This window comes from Rhinoderma darwinii, chromosome 12 (assembly GCF_050947455.1).
Source record: "Rhinoderma darwinii isolate aRhiDar2 chromosome 12, aRhiDar2.hap1, whole genome shotgun sequence".
NCBI classification, from domain to species: domain Eukaryota; kingdom Metazoa; phylum Chordata; class Amphibia; order Anura; family Rhinodermatidae; genus Rhinoderma; species Rhinoderma darwinii.
Window position 1 is genome coordinate 6,212,308 of NC_134698.1, and position 18,061 is coordinate 6,230,368.

Consider the following 18,061-nt stretch of genomic DNA (forward strand, 5'->3'; position numbering starts at 1 on the left):
ACTTGCCGTGGTCCACCACCGAAACGCAGGAGTGCAGCGCCACGATCCGCCGGCCTCACATAAACACGTCATTATCAACACAAGGGAGGGTTGGGTTGGTCTTTAATTCACAGGTAAAAATTCTGGAATGCCCCACTTGTCCTGATCCCAAAACTACCCCTCCACCCTTCTATTGTTAATTCCCTAACCGCTCCCCCGTCTTCCTGCCATTACTCCTCTCCTAACACCTTTCCCTGATTAAACAAAAGACCATCTTCCTCCCCCTAGACTCCCTAGCGCCACCGACCATGCAGTCAGCGCCATTGTCCTACCCTTAGACCCGGACACTAAACATGTGCTAAGGACGCATGGGAACCCCTTATGCCTCTTCGGGCCTAATCGCCCCTTGTCCCTAATTATTTGATTAAAACTGGACGACCCTGCTATATATTGTTGCTCCGAAGAACTGGCGGACCATCAGATGCTGGATTAGAGGAATGATTCTCTGTATTAGCGGATTCTTAACGGTTAGTGTGATTTAGAAACGGCTGCTATAAATCTGCCGCCTCCCTTCAAGACACAGATATAAGAAAAGCCTCTCCTGTGTAGTGAAGGTGAAATCTCCTCCGATGTAACGAATCGGTTACTTCCAATATAGACACTAAAGGACAGAATATTAAATAATAGATGGATTACGCTGTATTAATTCGCCGTGTTGGTAGACGGCCATAAATCCTGTCGAGCGAAGCTGCCACTTTGACAAAAGACAGCCAAACAATCCTTTTGCATATGTAGCCAGGCACACGAGATAAGATACGCAGCTATCCTGCTGAATCGCCGCCAAAAAAAATGAAACTCTCAACAAACCAACTGGTTCTCACACCGAGCGCTGTCCCCCGGGCGGCCGGCTGCGGGGGTGTGGGTGAAATTAAAGATCGGTTTTCTTGACTTCAGATAAAATTATCTCCCCGGATCTGCACAATCTGACGGTTCATTTTTTTCCCTCTTCTTCTCCCAGAGAGCGCTGCAGGCTCCACAGGGGCTCCCGCAGTGCGCACAGCGACGCGAAGATCCATCTGTACTGATCAAAATAATACAAAGTAATCAGAATGATATTTATTCAGGGGGTTTAATGTCTTGTCGCAAGGCAATAGAGGCTCCGCTGTTAAACAGCCACGGTTTTATTTTTTTTAGGTCATTATACCTTTGATTCACCTTGCAGAGATCCAGATGGTAAGGGGTGTCTTAACCCCTTAATAACCAGGCCTGAAAAGGCCTTAAAAGGGGTTGTCTCAAGATTAAATGTTACCCACTAACCACAGGATAGGTGATAACATGCTGATCGGTGGAGGTCCGACCGCTGGGACCCCCACCGATCACGAGAACGGGAGTCCTGATAGGTGATAACATGCTGATCGGTGGAGGTCCGACCGCTAGGACCCCCACCGATCACGGGGGACCTGTTCCGCCAAATAACAAACCGCAGGTTGAGCATGAACACTGCCGCTCCATTCATTCTCTATGGCACTGCCGGAGATAGCCAAGCGCAGTACTTGGCCAGTCCCAGACAGTGAATGGAACGGCAGTGCCCATGCTCAACTTGACGCTCCATTAATTCAAAGGAACGGGACCCATGTTCTCGTGATCGGTGAGGGTCCCGGCAGTCGGATCCCCACCGATAAGCATGTCATCACCTATCCTGTGGCTAGGGGCATAACATTTAATGTTGAGACAACCCCTTTAATGACAGCTGAATTCTTTAGTTTTTGCCATAACTTTTTTTTTTTTTTCATTGACGTGGCTGTATGAGGCCTTGTTTAATTCAGGAGAATTTGCATTTTTTTTTTTTGCACAGGTTGGGGGGTAGAGAATTTTTTTTTCTCTCTATTATATATTCTTTATGTTTATGGTGTGAATATAGGAAAAAGTGATTTTCAGCATTGTTTTTTTAGTTTTTTTTAACCCGTTCATGTTTTACACTAAATAACCTGTTAAATGAATTCTTGAGGTTATTACGGTCGTGTAGATATATAATATGTGTAGGTTTGTTTTTATGTAACGTATGGGCAGTAAAATGTATTTTACGCTAAATAATGACTTTTTTATTTTTATACATTTTTTATTACAACTTTATTTTTTACTTATAATGTATTAGCACCCTCCTGTTTACTATTACATTACACTGTGTCACTATGCCTAACAGCAGGCATACTGAGCAGGCAGCCCTGGGGTCCTTTCTAGGTCCCCGGGGTTGACTGCAGAGGGCTCCCCCGCCGAAAGATGTCACTGTAGACTAAGGACCTGCACTGCCCGCCATCGAAAGACAGCGAGTGGTCGTTAAGGGGTTGCACAGATTAGAAAAAAATGTCTGCATTCTCCTAAAAACCGCGCCACACCTGTCCATTCACTACAATCGAGCTTAGCTGCAATACCAGACACCACCTATGAACAGGTGTGGCGCTGTTTATGGACAAAAACAATCATGCTTTTCTAATCCTGGACAACTCCTTTAAGGTTTATTGACACGAGTAGATATTCGTATTAGCGATCTTCGATATATGCAAAATAGCTATCCAACGGGAGAAGAAAGGTCTCTCTAGTGCCACCTATAGGTGACTGCTGTGTAAGTCAATGTCCGACTTTTTATAGAGCCTTGAAACGTGACTCGGGTTAATTTATTAAAGGGGGTGTCCAGGATTAGAAAGACATGGATTATTTTTTTCCTAAAACAGCGCCACACCTGTCCACGGGTTGTGTCTGGTATTGCAGCTCAGCTCTATTGGAGTGAACACATTCATACATGGCTAATACAACCGAATGTAAAAAAAAAGGAAGAAAAATTATTCTTTTCAGGAAGCGAAGGGGGCGGGGGAGGAGAGGTATTCGTTTTTGTGGAATCAAAACAATCCGGTTTTATCCTCCTCTATACCCAAGTACAGAGGCAGCTCGGAGCGATCAGCGCGTGGAAGGAAAATTCTGCTTTAAGGGAGTGATCATAAAACAGAGAATATGTGAAAACCGGGTCTGGCAGTTCACAGACGACTGTAGCCTCGGAAGTGGAAGAGCTTTATAATCATTATGCAATTTTCTGTACTTTCATCTTTTGCGTTCGTATAATTGGATGCCGTTTTCGGAGTTGTATAAATATATATCCTGGGATCCCTTTGAGCAGATTCTTCAGCGACCGGTTAGATATAAATAGAAAATTCAGGTCTTGCTGGAGTCAATTAAGTATGTAAAAAAAATAAATAGAAATGATTCACTCAGGGTATTCCTACAGAATAAAACTGCGTCCTCTCACTGAGGTCACTAATAACTAGTTAACTGACAGCAAGTAGCCCTAGTCAAGAAGAAACTTTTATCCATTTACTAATCCATAGGGGGCAGCATTATAGTAGTTATATAGGAGCAGTATTATAGTAGTTATATTCTTGTACATAGGGAGCAGTATTATAGTAGTTTTATTCTTGTATATAGGAGCAGTATTATAGTAGTTATATTCTTGTATATAGGGGGCAGTATTATAGTAGTTATATTCTTGTATATAGGAGCAGTATTATAGTAGTTATATTCTTGTATATAGGGGCAGTATTATAGTAGTTATATTCTTGTATATAGGAGGCTGTATTATAGTAGTTATATTCTTGTATATAGGCGCAGTATTATAGTAGTTATATTCTTGTATATAGGAGCAGTATTATAGTAGTTATATTCTTGTATATAGTGAGCAGTATTATAGTAGTTATATTCTTGTATATAGGGGGCAGTATTATAGTAGTTATATTCTTGTATATAGGAGCAGTAATATAGTAGTTATATTCTTGTATATAGGGGCAGTATTATAGTAGTTATATTCTTGTATATAGGGGCAGTATTATAGTAGTTAGATTATTGTATATAGGGGCAGTATTATAGTAGTTATATTCTTGTATATAGGGGGCAGTATTATAGTAGTTATATTCTTGTATATAGGAGCAGTAATATAGTAGTTATATTCTTCTATATAGGGGCAGTATTATAGTAGTTATATTCTTGTATATAGGGAGCAGTATTATAGTAGTTATATTCTTGTATATAGGAGCAGTATTATAGTAGTTATATTCTTGTATATAGGAGCAGTATTATAGTAGTTATATTCTTGTATATAGGGGGCAGTATTATAGTAGTTATATTCTTGTATATAGGGGCAGTATTATAGTAGTTATATTCTTGTATATAGGGGGCAGTATTATAGTAGTTATATTCTTGTATATAGTGGCAGTATTATAGTAGTTATATTCTTGTATATAGGGGGCAGTATTATAGTAGTTATATTCTTGCATATAGGGGCAGTATTAGTAGTTATATTCTTGTATATAGGGTTAGTATTATAGTAGTTATATTCTTGTATATAGGGGCAGTATTATAGTAGTTTTATTCTTGTATATAGGAGCAGTATTATAGTAGTTGTATTCTTGTATATAGGGGGCAGTATTATAGTAGTTATATTCTTGTATATAGGAGCAGTATTATAGTAGTTATATTCTTGTATATAGGGGCAGTATTATAGTAGTTATATTCTTGTATATAGGAGGCTGTATTGTAGTAGTTATATTCTTGTATATAGGCGCAGTATTATAGTAGTTATATTCTTGTATATAGGAGCAGTATTATAGTAGTTATATTCTTGTATATAGGAGCAGTATTATAGTAGTTATATTCTTGTATATAGTGAGCAGTATTATAGTAGTTATATTCTTGTATATAGGGGGCAGTATTATAGTAGTTATATTCTTGTATATAGGAGCAGTAAAATAGTAGTTATATTCTTGTATATAGGGGCAGTATTATAGTAGTTATATTCTTGTATATAGGGGCAGTATTATAGTAGTTATATTCTTGTATATAGGGAGCAGTATTATAGTAGTTATATTCTTGTATATAGGGGGCAGTATTATAGTAGTTAGATTATTGTATATAGGGGCAGTATTATAGTAGTTATATTCTTGTATTTAGGGGGCAGTATTATAGTAGTTATATTCTTGTATATAGGAGCAGTAATATAGTAGTTATATTCTTCTATATAGGGGCAGTATTATAGTAGTTATATTCTTGTATATAGGGAGCAGTATTATAGTAGTTATATTCTTGTATATAGGAGCAGTATTATAGTAGTTATATTCTTGTATATAGGAGCAGTATTATAGTAGTTATATTCTTGTATATAGGGGCAGTATTATAGTAGATATATTCTTGTATATAGGAGCAGTATTATAGTAGTTATATTCTTGTATATAGGGAGCAGTATTATATTAGTTATATTCTTGTATATAGGAGCAGTATTTTAGTAGTTATATTCTTGTATATAGGGGCAGTATTATAGTAGTTATATTCTTGTATATAGGGGCAGTATTATAGTAGTTATATTCTTGTATATAGGAGCAGTATTATAGTAGTTTATTCTTGTATATAGGAGCAGTATTATAGTAGTTATATTCTTGTATATAGGGGGCAGTAGTATAGTAGTTATATTCTTGTATATAGGGGGCAGTATTATAGTAGTTATATTCTTGTATATAGGGGCAGCATTATAGTAGTTATATTCTTGTATATAGGGGGCAGTGTTATAGTAGTTATATTCTTGTATATAGGGGCAGTATTATAGTAGTTATATTCTTGTATATAGGGGGCAGTATTATAGTAGTTATATTCTTGTATATAGGGAAGTATTAGTAGTTATATTCTTGTATATAGGGGCAGTATTATAGTAGTTATATTCTTGTATATAGGAGCAGTATTATAGTAGTTATATTCTTGTATATAGGGGGCAGTATTATAGTAGTTATATTCTTGTATATAGGGGCAGTATTATAGTAGTTATATTCTTGTATATAGGGGGCAGTATTATAGTAGTTATATTCTTGTATATAGGGGCAGTATTATAGTAGTTATATTCCTGTATATAGGAGGCAGTATAATAGTACTTATATTCTTGTATATAGGGTTAGTATTATAGTAGTTATATTCTTGTATATAGGGGCAGTATTATAGTAGTTATATTCTTCTATATAGGGGCAGTATTATAGTAGTTATATTCTTGTATATAGGGGGCAGTATTATAGTAGTTATATTCATGTACATAGGGGGCAGTATTATAGTAGTTATATTCTTGTATATTGGAGCAGTATTATAGTAGTTATATTCTTGTATATAGGAGCAGTATTATAGTAGTTATATTCTTGTATATAGGGGGCAGTATTATAGTAGTTATATTCTTGTATATAGGGGGCAGTATTATAGTAGTTATATTCTTGTATATAGGGGCAGTATTATAGTAGTTATATTCTTGTTTATAGGGGCAGTAATATAGTAGTTATATTCTTGTATATAGGAGCAGTATTATAGTAGTTATATGCTTGTATATAGTGGCAGTATTATAGTAGTTATATTCTTGTATATAGGGGGCAGTATTATAGTAGTTATATTCTTGTATATAGGGGCAGTATTATAGTAGTTGTATTCTTGTATATAGGGGCAGTATTATAGTAGTTATATTCTTGTATATAGGAGGCAGTATTATAGTAGTTATATTCTTGTATATAGGAGCAGTATTATAGTAGTTATATTCTTGTATATAGGAGCAGTATTATAGTAGTGATATTCTTGTATATAGGGGCGGTATTATAGTAGTGATATTCTTGTATATAGGAGCAGTATTATAGTAGTTATATTCTTGTATATAGGGAGCAGTATTATAATAGTTATATAGGAGCAGTATTATAGTAGTTATATTCTTGTATATAGGGGCAGTATTATAGTAGTTATATTCTTATATATAGGGGGTAGTATTATAGTAGTTATATTCCTGTATATAGGAGGCAGTATAATAGTACTTATATTCTTGTATATAGGGTTAGTATTATAGTAGTTATATTCTTGTATATAGGGGCAGTATTATAGTAGTTTTATTCTTGTATATAGGAGCAGTATTATAGTAGTTGTATTCTTGTATATAGGGGGCAGTATTATAGTAGCTATATTCTTGTATATAGGAGCAGTATTATAGTAGTTATATTCTTGTATATAGGGGCAGTATTATAGTAGTTATATTCTTGTACATAGGAGGCTGTATTGTAGTAGTTATATTCTTGTATATAGGCGCAGTATTATAGTAGTTATATTCTTGTATATAGGAGCAGTATTATAGTAGTTCTATTCTTGTATATAGGAGCAGTATTCTAGTAGTTATATTCTTGTATATAGTGAGCAGTATTATAGTAGTTATATTCTTGTATATAGGGGGCAGTATTATAGTAGTTATATTCTTGTATATAGGAGCAGTAATATAGTAGTTATATTCTTGTATATAGGGGCAGTATTATAGTAGTTATATTCTTGTATATAGGGGCAGTATTATAGTAGTTATATTCTTGTATATAGGGAGCAGTATTATAGTAGTTATATTCTTGTATATAGGGGGCAGTATTATAGTAGTTAGATTATTGTATATAGGGGCAGTATTATAGTAGTTATATTCTTGTATATAGGGGGCAGTATTATAGTAGTTATATTCTTGTATATAGTAGCAGTAATATAGTAGTTATATTCTTCTATATAGGGGCAGTATTATAGTAGTTATATTCTTGTATATAGGGAGCAGTATTATAGTAGTTATATTCTTGTATATAGGAGCAGTATTATAGTAGTTATATTCTTGTATATAGGAGCAGTATTATAGTAGTTATATTCTTGTATATAGGGGGCAGTATTATAGTAGATATATTCTTGTATATAGGAGCAGTATTATAGTAGTTATATTCTTGTATATAGGGAGCAGTATTATATTAGTTATATTCTTGTATATAGGAGCAGTATTTTAGTAGTTATATTCTTGTATATAGGGGCAGTATTATAGTAGTTATATTCTTGTATATAGGGGCAGTATTATAGTAGTTATATTCTTGTATATAGGAGCAGTATTATAGTAGTTATATTCTTGTATATAGGAGCAGTATTATAGTAGTTATATTCTTGTATATAGGGGGCAGTATTATAGTAGTTATATTCTTGTATATAGGGGCAGTATTATAGTAGTTATATTCTTGTATATAGGGGGAAGTATTATAGTAGTTATATTCTTGTATATAGGGGCAGTATTATAGTAGTTATATTCTTGTATATAGGGGGCAGTATTATAGTAGTTATATTCTTGTATATAGGGGCAGTATTAGTAGTTATATTCTTGTATATAGGGAGCAGTATTATAGTAGTTATATTCTTGTATATAGGGGCAGTATTATAGTAGTTATATTCTTATATATAGGGGGTAGTATTATAGTAGTTATATTCCTGTATATAGGAGGCAGTATAATAGTACTTATATTCTTGTATATAGAGTTAGTATTATAGTAGTTATATTCTTGTATATAGGGGCAGTATTATAGTAGTTATATTCTTGTATATAGGAGCAGTATTATAGTAGTTATATTCTTGTATATAGGGGGCAGTATTATAGTAGTTATATTCTTGTATATAGGGGCAGTATTATAGTAGTTATATTCTTGTATATAGGGGGCAGTATTATAGTAGTTATATTCTTGTATATTGGAGCAGTATTATAGTAGTTATATTCTTGTATATAGGAGCAGTATTATAGTAGTTATATTCTTGTATATAGGGGGCAGTATTATAGTAGTTATATTCTTGTATATAGGGGGCAGTATTATAGTAGTTATATTCTTGTATATAGGGGCAGTATTATAGTAGTTATATTCTTGTTTATAGGGGCAGTAATATAGTAGTTATATTCTTGTATATAGGAGCAGTATTATAGTAGTTATATTCTTGTATATAGTGGCAGTATTATAGTAGTTATATTCTTGTATATAGGGGGCAGTATTATAGTAGTTATATTCTTGTATATAAGAACAGTATTATAGTAGTTATATTCTTGTATATAGTGGCATTATTATAGTAGTTGTATTCTTGTATATAGGGGCAGTATTATAGTAGTTATATTCTTGTATATAGGAGCAGTATTATAGTAGTGATATTCTTGTATATAGGGGCGGTATTATAGTAGTGATATTCTTGTATATAGGAGCAGTATTATAGTAGTTATATTCTTGTATATAGGGAGCAGTATTATAATAGTTATATAGGAGCAGTATTATAGTAGTTATATTCTTGTATATAGGGGCAGTATTATAGTAGTTATATTCTTGTATATAGGGACAGTATTATAGTAGTTATATTCTTGTATATAGGGGACAGTATTATAGTAGTTATATTCTTGTATATAGGAGCAGTATTATAGTAGTTATATTCTTGTATATAGGGGGCAGTATTATAGTAGTTCTATTGTATATAGGGGGCAGTATTATAGTAGTTATATTCTTGTATATAGAGGGCAGTATTATAGTAGTTATATTCTTGTATATAGGGGCAGTATTATAGTAGTTATATTCTTGTATATAGGGGGCAGTATTATAGTAGTTATATTCTTGTATATAGGAGCAGTATTATAGTAGTTATATTCTTGTATATAGGAGCAGTATTATAGTAGTTATATTCTTGTATATAGGAGCAGTAATATAGTAGTTATATTCTTGTATATAGGGGCAGTATTATAGTATTATTGTATATAGGAGCAGTATTATAGTAGTTATATTCTTGTATGTAGGGGGCAGTATTATAGTAGTTATATTCTTGTATATAGGGGCAGTATTATAGTAGTTATATTCTTGTATATAGGGGCAGTATTATAGTAGTTATATTCTTGTATATAGGAGGCAGTATTATAGTAGTTATATTCTTCTATATAGGGGCAGTATTATAGTAGTTATATTCTTGTATATAGGGGGCAGTATTATAGTAGTTATATTCATGTACATAGGGGCAGTAATATAGTAGTTATATTCTTGTATATAGGGGCAGTATTATAGTAGTTATATTCTTGTATATAGGGGGCAGTAGTATAGTAGTTATATTCTTGTATATAGGAGCAGTATTATAGTAGTTATATTCTTGTATGTAGGGGGCAGTATTATAGTAGTTATATTCTTGTATATAGGGGCAGTATTCTAGTAGTTATATTCTTGTATATAGGGGGCAGTAGTATAGTAGTTATATTCTTGTATATAGGAGCAGTATTATAGTAGTTATATTCTTGTATGTAGGGGGCAGTATTATAGTAGTTATATTCTTGTATATAGGGGCAGTATTCTAGTAGTTATATTCTTGTATATAGGGGGTAGTATTATAGTAGTTATATTCTTGTATATAGGGGGCAGTATTATAGTAGTTATATTCTTGTATATAGGAGCAGTATTATAGTAGTTATATTCTTGTATATAGGAGCAGTATTATAGTAGTTATATTCTTGTATATAGGGGGTAGTATTATAGTAGTTATATTCTTGTATATAGGAGCAGGATTATAGTAGTTATATTCTTGTATATAGGGGCAGTATTATAGTAGTTATATTCTTGTATATAGGGGCAGTATTATAGTAGTTATATTCTTGTATATAGGAGCAGTATTATAGTAATTATATTCTTGTATATAGAGGCAGTATTATAGTAGTTATATTCTTGTATATAGGAGGCAGTATTATAGTAGTTATATTCTTGTATATAGGGGGCAGTATTATAGTAGTTATATTCTTGTATATAGGGGCAGTATTATAGTAGTTATATTCTTGTATATAGGGGCAGTATTATAGTAGTTATATTCTTGTATATGGGGCAGTATTATAGTAGTTATATTCTTGTATATAGGGGGCAGTATTATAGTAGTTATATTCTTGTATATAGGGGGCAGTATTATAGTAGTTATATTCTTGTGTATAGGGGCAGTATTATAGTAGTTATATTCTTGTATATAGGGGCAGTATTATAGTAGATATATTCTTGTATATAGGAGCAGTATTATAGTAGTTATATTCTTGTATATAGGAGGCAGTATTATAGTAGTTATATTCTTGTATATAGGGAGCAGTATTATAGTAGTTATATTCTTGTATATAGGAGGCAGTATTATAGTAGTTATATTCTTGTATATAGGGGCAGTATTATAGTAGTTATATTCTTGTATATAGGAGGCAGTATTATAGTAGTTATATTCTTGTATATAGGAGCAGTATTATAATAGTTATATTCTTGTATATAGGAGCAGTGTTATAGTAGTTATATTCTTGTATATAGGGAGCAGTATTATAGTAGTTATATTCTTGTATATAGGAGCAGTATTATAGTAATTATATTCTTGTATATAGGGGGCAGTATTATAGTAGTTATATTCTTGTATATAGAGGCAGTATTATAGTAGTTATATTCTTGTATACAGGGGCAGTATTATAGTAGTTATATTCTTGTATATAGGGAGCAGTATTATAGTAGTTATATTCTTGTATATAGGGGGCAGTATTATAGTAATTATATTCTTTTATATAGGAGGCAGTATTATAGTATAGTAGGAATTTCAATGGAAGTCCTAAGAACATGAAGTATGTGACATAACATAGGGATCATAAAGGCAGGGATTTTTCTTGCCTTCCAGTCAGTTATCCCAATGAAGAACAGTACAGTCAAGCCTTTTATGGCCGATAACAGAGAGCAACAGATCAGATCCAACATCAGAGCAGATAAAAATTAGACTTTAGGTTTGGTGTCCCTTTAACAGTAAGGTTAATTCAGAACGTGAGCCTTGCAGTCCTATAGAGAGAGGTCCATATAGGCCGCCCGATCCCTCTAACTGATTGCCGCAGACGGCTGATGGGAAGGAACATTAGTATGTCTTGAGGTTCCCGTACAAAATTAAAAACAAACAATCTCTCACAAAAGCAATTTCATTATTGTATAATTGCACAGCATATTGATGTCACTCCCACGATGTGGAGGAATGGTAATTGTTTGTGGCTGTAATAAGACGGAGTGCAATAACTATAAAATGATAATATTATGAGAGCAGAAAGTGATTGGTTCTGGAGCTGCAATGACACACATTAAAGGGGAGAAGCTGATTAAGAAACTTGTATTCTGTGCTATTTCTGTGTCACTATATGAAAATTAGCATGTCATTGAATTTTTAATAATGTGACACTTAAAGGAACCTCATCCCATAGCAGTTCATCTTCCCTTATGTATAAACATCCTAATGTGATGCTGAATAACGGGTCTGACATTTTTATAAAGAAAGTTGTTTAGTCATTCAAAACAAAATAACACAATTTTTGTTTGCTATTTCAGGAGATGCTGAGATATTTTAAACCTGAAGCTTGCAGAATAGTGAGTGCAGCTCTGGAGTATAATACAGGATGTAACTCAGGATCAGTACAGGATAAGTAATGTATGTACACAGTGACTCCACCTGCAGAATAGTGAGTGCAGCTCTGGAGTATAATACAGGATGTAACTCAGGATCAGTACAGGATAAGTAATGTCATGTACACAGTGACTACACCAGCAGAATAGTGAGTGCAGCTCTGGAGTATAATACAGGATGTAACTCAGGAGCAGTACAGGATAAGTAATGTATGTACACAGTGACTCTACCAGCAGAATAGTGAGTGCAGCTCTGGAGTATAATACAGGATATAACTCAGGATCAGTACAGGATAAGTAATGTCATGTACACAGTGACTACACCAGCAGAATAGTGAGTGCAGCTCTGGAGTATAATACAAGATGTAACTCAGGAGCAGTACAGGATAAGTAATGTAATGTATGTACACAGTGACTCCACCAGCAGAATAGTGAGTGCAGCTCTGGAGTATAATACAGGATATAACTCAGGATCAGTACAGGATAAGTAATGTATATACACAGTGACTCCACCAGCAGAATAGTGAGTGCAGCTCTGGAGTATAATACAGGATATAACTCAGGATCAGTGCAGGATAAGTAATGTAATGTATGTACACAGTGACTCCACCAGCAGAATAGGGACTGCAGCTCTGGAGTATAATACAGGATGTAACTCAGGAGCAGTACAGGATAAGTAATGTAATGTATGTACACAGCGACTACACCAGCAGAATATTGAGTGCAGCTCTGGAGTATAATACAGGATGTAACTCAGGATCAGTATAGGATAAGTAATGTAATGTATGTACACAGTGACTCCACCAGCATAATAGTGAGTGCAGCTCTGGAGTATAATACAGGATGTAACTCAGGAGCAGTACAGGATAAGTAATGTAATGTATGTACACAGCGACTACACCAGCAGAATATTGAGTGCAGCTCTGGAGTATAATACAGGATGTAACTCAGGATCAGTATAGGATAAGTAATGTAATGTATGTACACAGTGACTCCACCAGCATAATAGTCAGTGCAGCTCTGGAGTGGGTGGAGTAGGAGGTGTGGAGAGAGCTGCTGAGACTACCGTGCAGGCCTTGGATCCAGGGACTTTCCTTATTCTATCTGCCCAGGCCTCATACCATCTGCCTGGGCTTGGAAAGTACCCTGAGGGGGGTTCCATCCTAGGATGGAGCCTCAGACCTCTACCTCCCGGAGCATGCCAGCGGGGGGTAGAGGGTCATCCCAGCTGGCTGGGAATATGCAAACAGTCGCGGGGGTGAGGAGATCATCTCGGGGCAAGGCTGTCCTGGCTCCCCCTGACGCTGGAACCCTGGATAAGGGTATGGAGACGCGGTCCGGCAGGGTGATCGAGGTGTTGTCATCTGGAGAAGGACCAGCGCCGTCCGGACATTTGGATGACGGTCGTGTGGAGGAATGGGGACAGCTGAGGACCGGAGAGACGGTGGAGAACTTCAGCTCCCGTCTGGCTATGCGGTTGGAGGAGTATCGGGACCTCAGGAAGTCGCTGCAACGGCTCCGTGCGGACTTGGCGGTCGCCAGAGGAAGAGCTGCAAAAGCCTCAGGAGGTAAGAGGTCCCGATACCTTTTAAATGTGAAATCCTTGTTGGAGGAAATAAAAGAAGTGGAAGAGAGACGTGAGGAGATTTTGGCAGGCGGAGGGGTGTTTGGTGAAAAATTAAAAAATGAAGAGAGGTTTGCCGAGATGGCAGAACCTATAAAAATAGAAAGTGTGGAGGAAGACAGCAGAGCCCCAGACACAGCAAAGGAAATTGTGGGGGAGAAAATGGAGCATGAGAATGCAAAGTCCAGAGAAGGCTCAGATTCTGATGCACCCAGGAGCAGTGAGGAGGAGGAGGGTGGACTCACAGCTGGGAGAAATCAGGAGAGTTTTGATACTGACAGTGAGCGGCCTCCAGGATTACTTACACAGATCCGTAACGTGGAGTCGCCGGTATCCTTCCAGGGATTTTGTTTTGGTGCGGAGTTACCCGCAGAGGAGGAAAAGCAAAAGAAAAAAAAATTTAAGAAGAAAAAAAAGACAAAGGAAAAAAAATCTGCTGAAGGTTCATTTAAAATGGTGTATACAGCAAGATCCTTCCTGTGCTCTGAGCCAGATGAAAGTCAGGATCAGGGCGCAGGTCCCGCAAGACCCCCAGCTCAAGCCTCTGCAGTGGGGCTGGAGCGGGAATGCGGGGAGAGTGTTACGGGTCCGGCATTAGAACACGTGGTGGTCAAAATGGCGCCGGACGCCAACCCCTGCAAAGGGGGCGGTACTGGTGGCCTGGTGACGCCAGGGGGTGTGTCCCCGTGTCCGGTTAATGGCGAGCCCGGGAAACTGGTCTCTGATGCGAGTCAGCGGTCTGGAGAACGGGTAAACCAGAAACCGGATGTGGTGTCTGAAAGCCGGAAGTCTGTCGGTGTCGCAGTAAAGCCGTCAGACGTTCCGGACAAGGGCGGTCACAGAGGGGGCTCCGGCTCTGTTGGCCACTCCTCTGTGGGAGGGGGGAGTGGTCCGGCGCCGGAGGCGGCTCCAGTGACATCAGTGGCTCCTTCGTCCGCATCACTGAAAAGTGGTGTAGGCGAGAAGGGGGCTGCTGGCGTCGGGGGCGGCGGTGGCCCCTTTCCCAAAAATGTTCCGCACATAGAAAAGATGGAGGTTAATGAGGCGGAGGGCACAGCGGGGACACCGCTTATAACATCTGGTGGCGTCCCTGCAAAGGTGCCTGATGATGCGGAGACTGAAGCAGTGTCTACCCACACAAAATGTACAGCAAAAATACAGAACATAGAACCAGGCCTGGCCAGAAGGATGACTGCAGGGGGACCTGGTGGGTTAAATAAAAAAGTTGCGGCTGTGGATGTGGGAACTGCTGGGGGTATGCAGGTGTCTGCAAATAAAGTTGCTGGAGTGTCTGCTGGTAATGGGGTGTTGAGTGCTGTGTCTGTAGGTGGTGAGGTGGTGGGTGGTGGGGATGGGGTATCAACCAGGGGCAATGGGCCTGGCGCTCCTCTTGCTGTGACATCCGGCAGGTCTTATGCTGGTGTGGCAGCGGGGGGACAGCGGGCCCACCCATCTTCATCCTAAAGGTCCGGGGACGGTAACTTGCAACAACATCTCTTGGACGCTTTAAGAGAGGGAAAGCAAACCCTAACCATAGGGGGAGTGCAGAAGGACCTGTCTTTCTGGATAGACAGATATGGTCTAAATGCCTTCCGAGAGCAACGAGGAGATCAGTGGTCGCTCCCAACAGCCGGGCAGGCTGTAGCCAGGAGGAATGTGGTCCGTCTCCGGTGGCGTGGCAATGATGCGTGCCCTCCCAGAAAGAGGGTGGTGGAGCTGCTGCTGGGGATGGGCTTCAAGGCGAGTGACATCTTTGCCTTGATACATCCTCATGGCTCGGTCGAGTTTGACATCAGCTTTGTTCACCTAGGGGGCCTTGAGGTCTTCTGGGGGAACTACGAGCTGATGAAGGACGAGCCTGGCTGGCGAGACTTTGCTGCACAAGCAATTTCTCGCCAAAGTGGTCCCAAGAGAGTGACCGTTCTTACCCGTAATGAGTCACTCTCTTGTATTGATATCATGACCTGGTTGGGAAGGTACGGAGAGGTAGTAGAGATGCCACGGAAGAACATGGATGAGTTTGGCATCTGGTCAGGGGCCTGGACGTTCATGGTTAAATTAAAGCGTCTGGGACAGACGGTGTCCCACATACCATCGTCTGCTTTCCTGGGAAGAGATCGGATCCTTGTCTTCTACCAGGGGCAGCCGAAGTTGTGTCACCGGTGTGGCGACCCCTCACATTTGAGTGCAGGCTGCAAGGTGCAGAAGTGTGCTCATTGTGGGGGGATTGGTCATCTAGCCGCATCGTGTGACCGTATTCGGTGCAACCTGTGTGGTGACTTAGGTCACCCGTTCAGTCGGTGTCCTCGCTCTGTTGTCAATGCTTGTTCCAAACCTGCGGAGGATGAAAGGAGGGAGGCCTCCGTGGGTGAGGGTGCGGGCAGGGACGATGGTGCACAGGGGCAAGGGAAGAATGCAAAGAAGGGTCCCCCTTCTCGCCAGAGAAGGGCGGAGAAGCGAAGGAAGGAGAGGATTTGGAGGGCGCTCCAGGAAACTGGGACAACCTCTGATTCGGATCTGGATGCCCCCCCTGAATCTGATGCCCCTGGGGAGGCCGAATTGAATGGGGAGATGAGGAGGATCCAAAGGGAGCAGAGGGCTGAGGACTCTCAGTCCTCCCACTATGAAAGTGTGGGAGAGGAAGAGAGGACTCAGCCTACAGCAAAAGGGACACCGGGCAAAACCCAAGGGCCAAATACATCTGGCCCCGCCCTGGCCCAGGAAGGTAAATCCTGTACCCCCCTGGTGCGCTCTACTGATCGATACCATGCTCTCGTGGACATTCCAGCCTCTCATACTAAGAGGGAGGGCATGGTAGGGCACCCTAGAGTCGTTGAGCCTCCCCTACTGCAGGGGCCGTTGCCCCCAGAGGGGGAGGTTGACCCGGTACTTGGGGATGAAGATGGGAATAGGGTGGTGAATATGGACTCCTCAGTTTGCAAGAAGCGAGGCAAAGAAGGGGGGTCCTCATCAGATAGAGGGGGGGGGGGTGGGAAGAAGAAAGCCGTCTAACTCAAACATCCATGATGGCGGCACCCACTCCGTTGACGCTGGCATCAATTAACGTTGCCAGCATTAAGTCAGATAGGGCGAGATTTGCAGCCTTTGATTTTCTTGGCCGAGTTGAAGCCGACATTTTGTTTTTGCAGGAGACCAGGCTGTCACTTTTGGCAGACGTCGTTAAATCTAGGAGGGAGTGGCGACGCGGGCCCTCCTACTGGTCTCTTGCGGCTGAGCCCTATAGCGGAGTGGCGGTCCTTTTCACCGCACCGGTAACATGCCGACGGATGATTGAGTTAGAAATGGGGAGGTGCTTGATCTTAGATGTCCTCATGAGGGGACAGGAATTAAGACTAATCAATATATACGGACCCCAGAGCAAATGGGACCGTAAAAGTCTCTTCATGAGGATTAAGCCTTTCCTTTTTTCAGGTCGACAAGTTATCTTTGGAGGGGACTTCAATACTGTCATGAGACCCCGAGATAGAGGAGGTTCCGGAGATAAAAAATTGACCTACGATAGTGTAGCATTAAAAAATATAGTTAGCGATGCTCGCCTGGTGGATATCCACATCAGGCATACCCCAGGCCACTCGGGTTTCACCTATCGTAGAGGTAGTTGTAGGTCTAGGATAGACAGGTTTTTTTTGAAGGAGGAAGCCATCTCTTCACCAGTGTCCGTTGTTGAGGTGGAGTTCTCCGATCACTGTATGATTATTTTCTCTTTGAACATTGCAGAGTCCCTCCAGATGGGAAGAGGTATATGGAGGCTGAATTCTACTCTCTTGGAAGAAGCGGAGATAAGACAGGCCTTTGAGGATTTTCTTCAGAGCCAGGTACCTTTGTTGGATCTCAGTGGTACGAAGTCTGAGTGGTGGGAGTTGTTTAAAGTCCGGGTGGCAGGATTTTTCCGCAGGCTCTCGAGCCTCAGGTCCATGAGTAGGTACCGCCTATATCAGGAACTGAGGAGGAAACTCGAACATCTGGTCTCAACCGGGGGTAGTGGGGAGGAGATCTCCGTGGTGAAAGCTTTGCTCAGGAGGTGTCAGTATGATAGGCACACATCTTTAGTTCTTGAGAGGGATTTCGGGAGGTACCGCTCGCCCGACCCCTACAGGAACTGTAAGATGTCAGTGAGTCGTAAGGTTGTGACAGG

The 18,061-nt window shown here is 39.3% G+C and overlaps 1 long non-coding RNA gene across 2 annotated transcripts in view; it reads right to left on the minus strand.

Moving 5' to 3' along the window:
• Positions 1–609: 609 nt before the first annotated feature.
• The window catches only part of LOC142665122 (uncharacterized), a 41,098-nt gene continuing 23,646 nt past the window's right edge, over positions 610–18,061 (minus strand). Inside the window, exon 3 of one of the 2 annotated variants that reach the window (XR_012851435.1) lies at positions 610–1,055. This is a non-coding gene — a long non-coding RNA (uncharacterized LOC142665122). Of the gene's footprint in view, positions 1,061–18,061 lie in introns of both variants that reach the window. The other variant, XR_012851436.1, reaches the window with a different exon arrangement.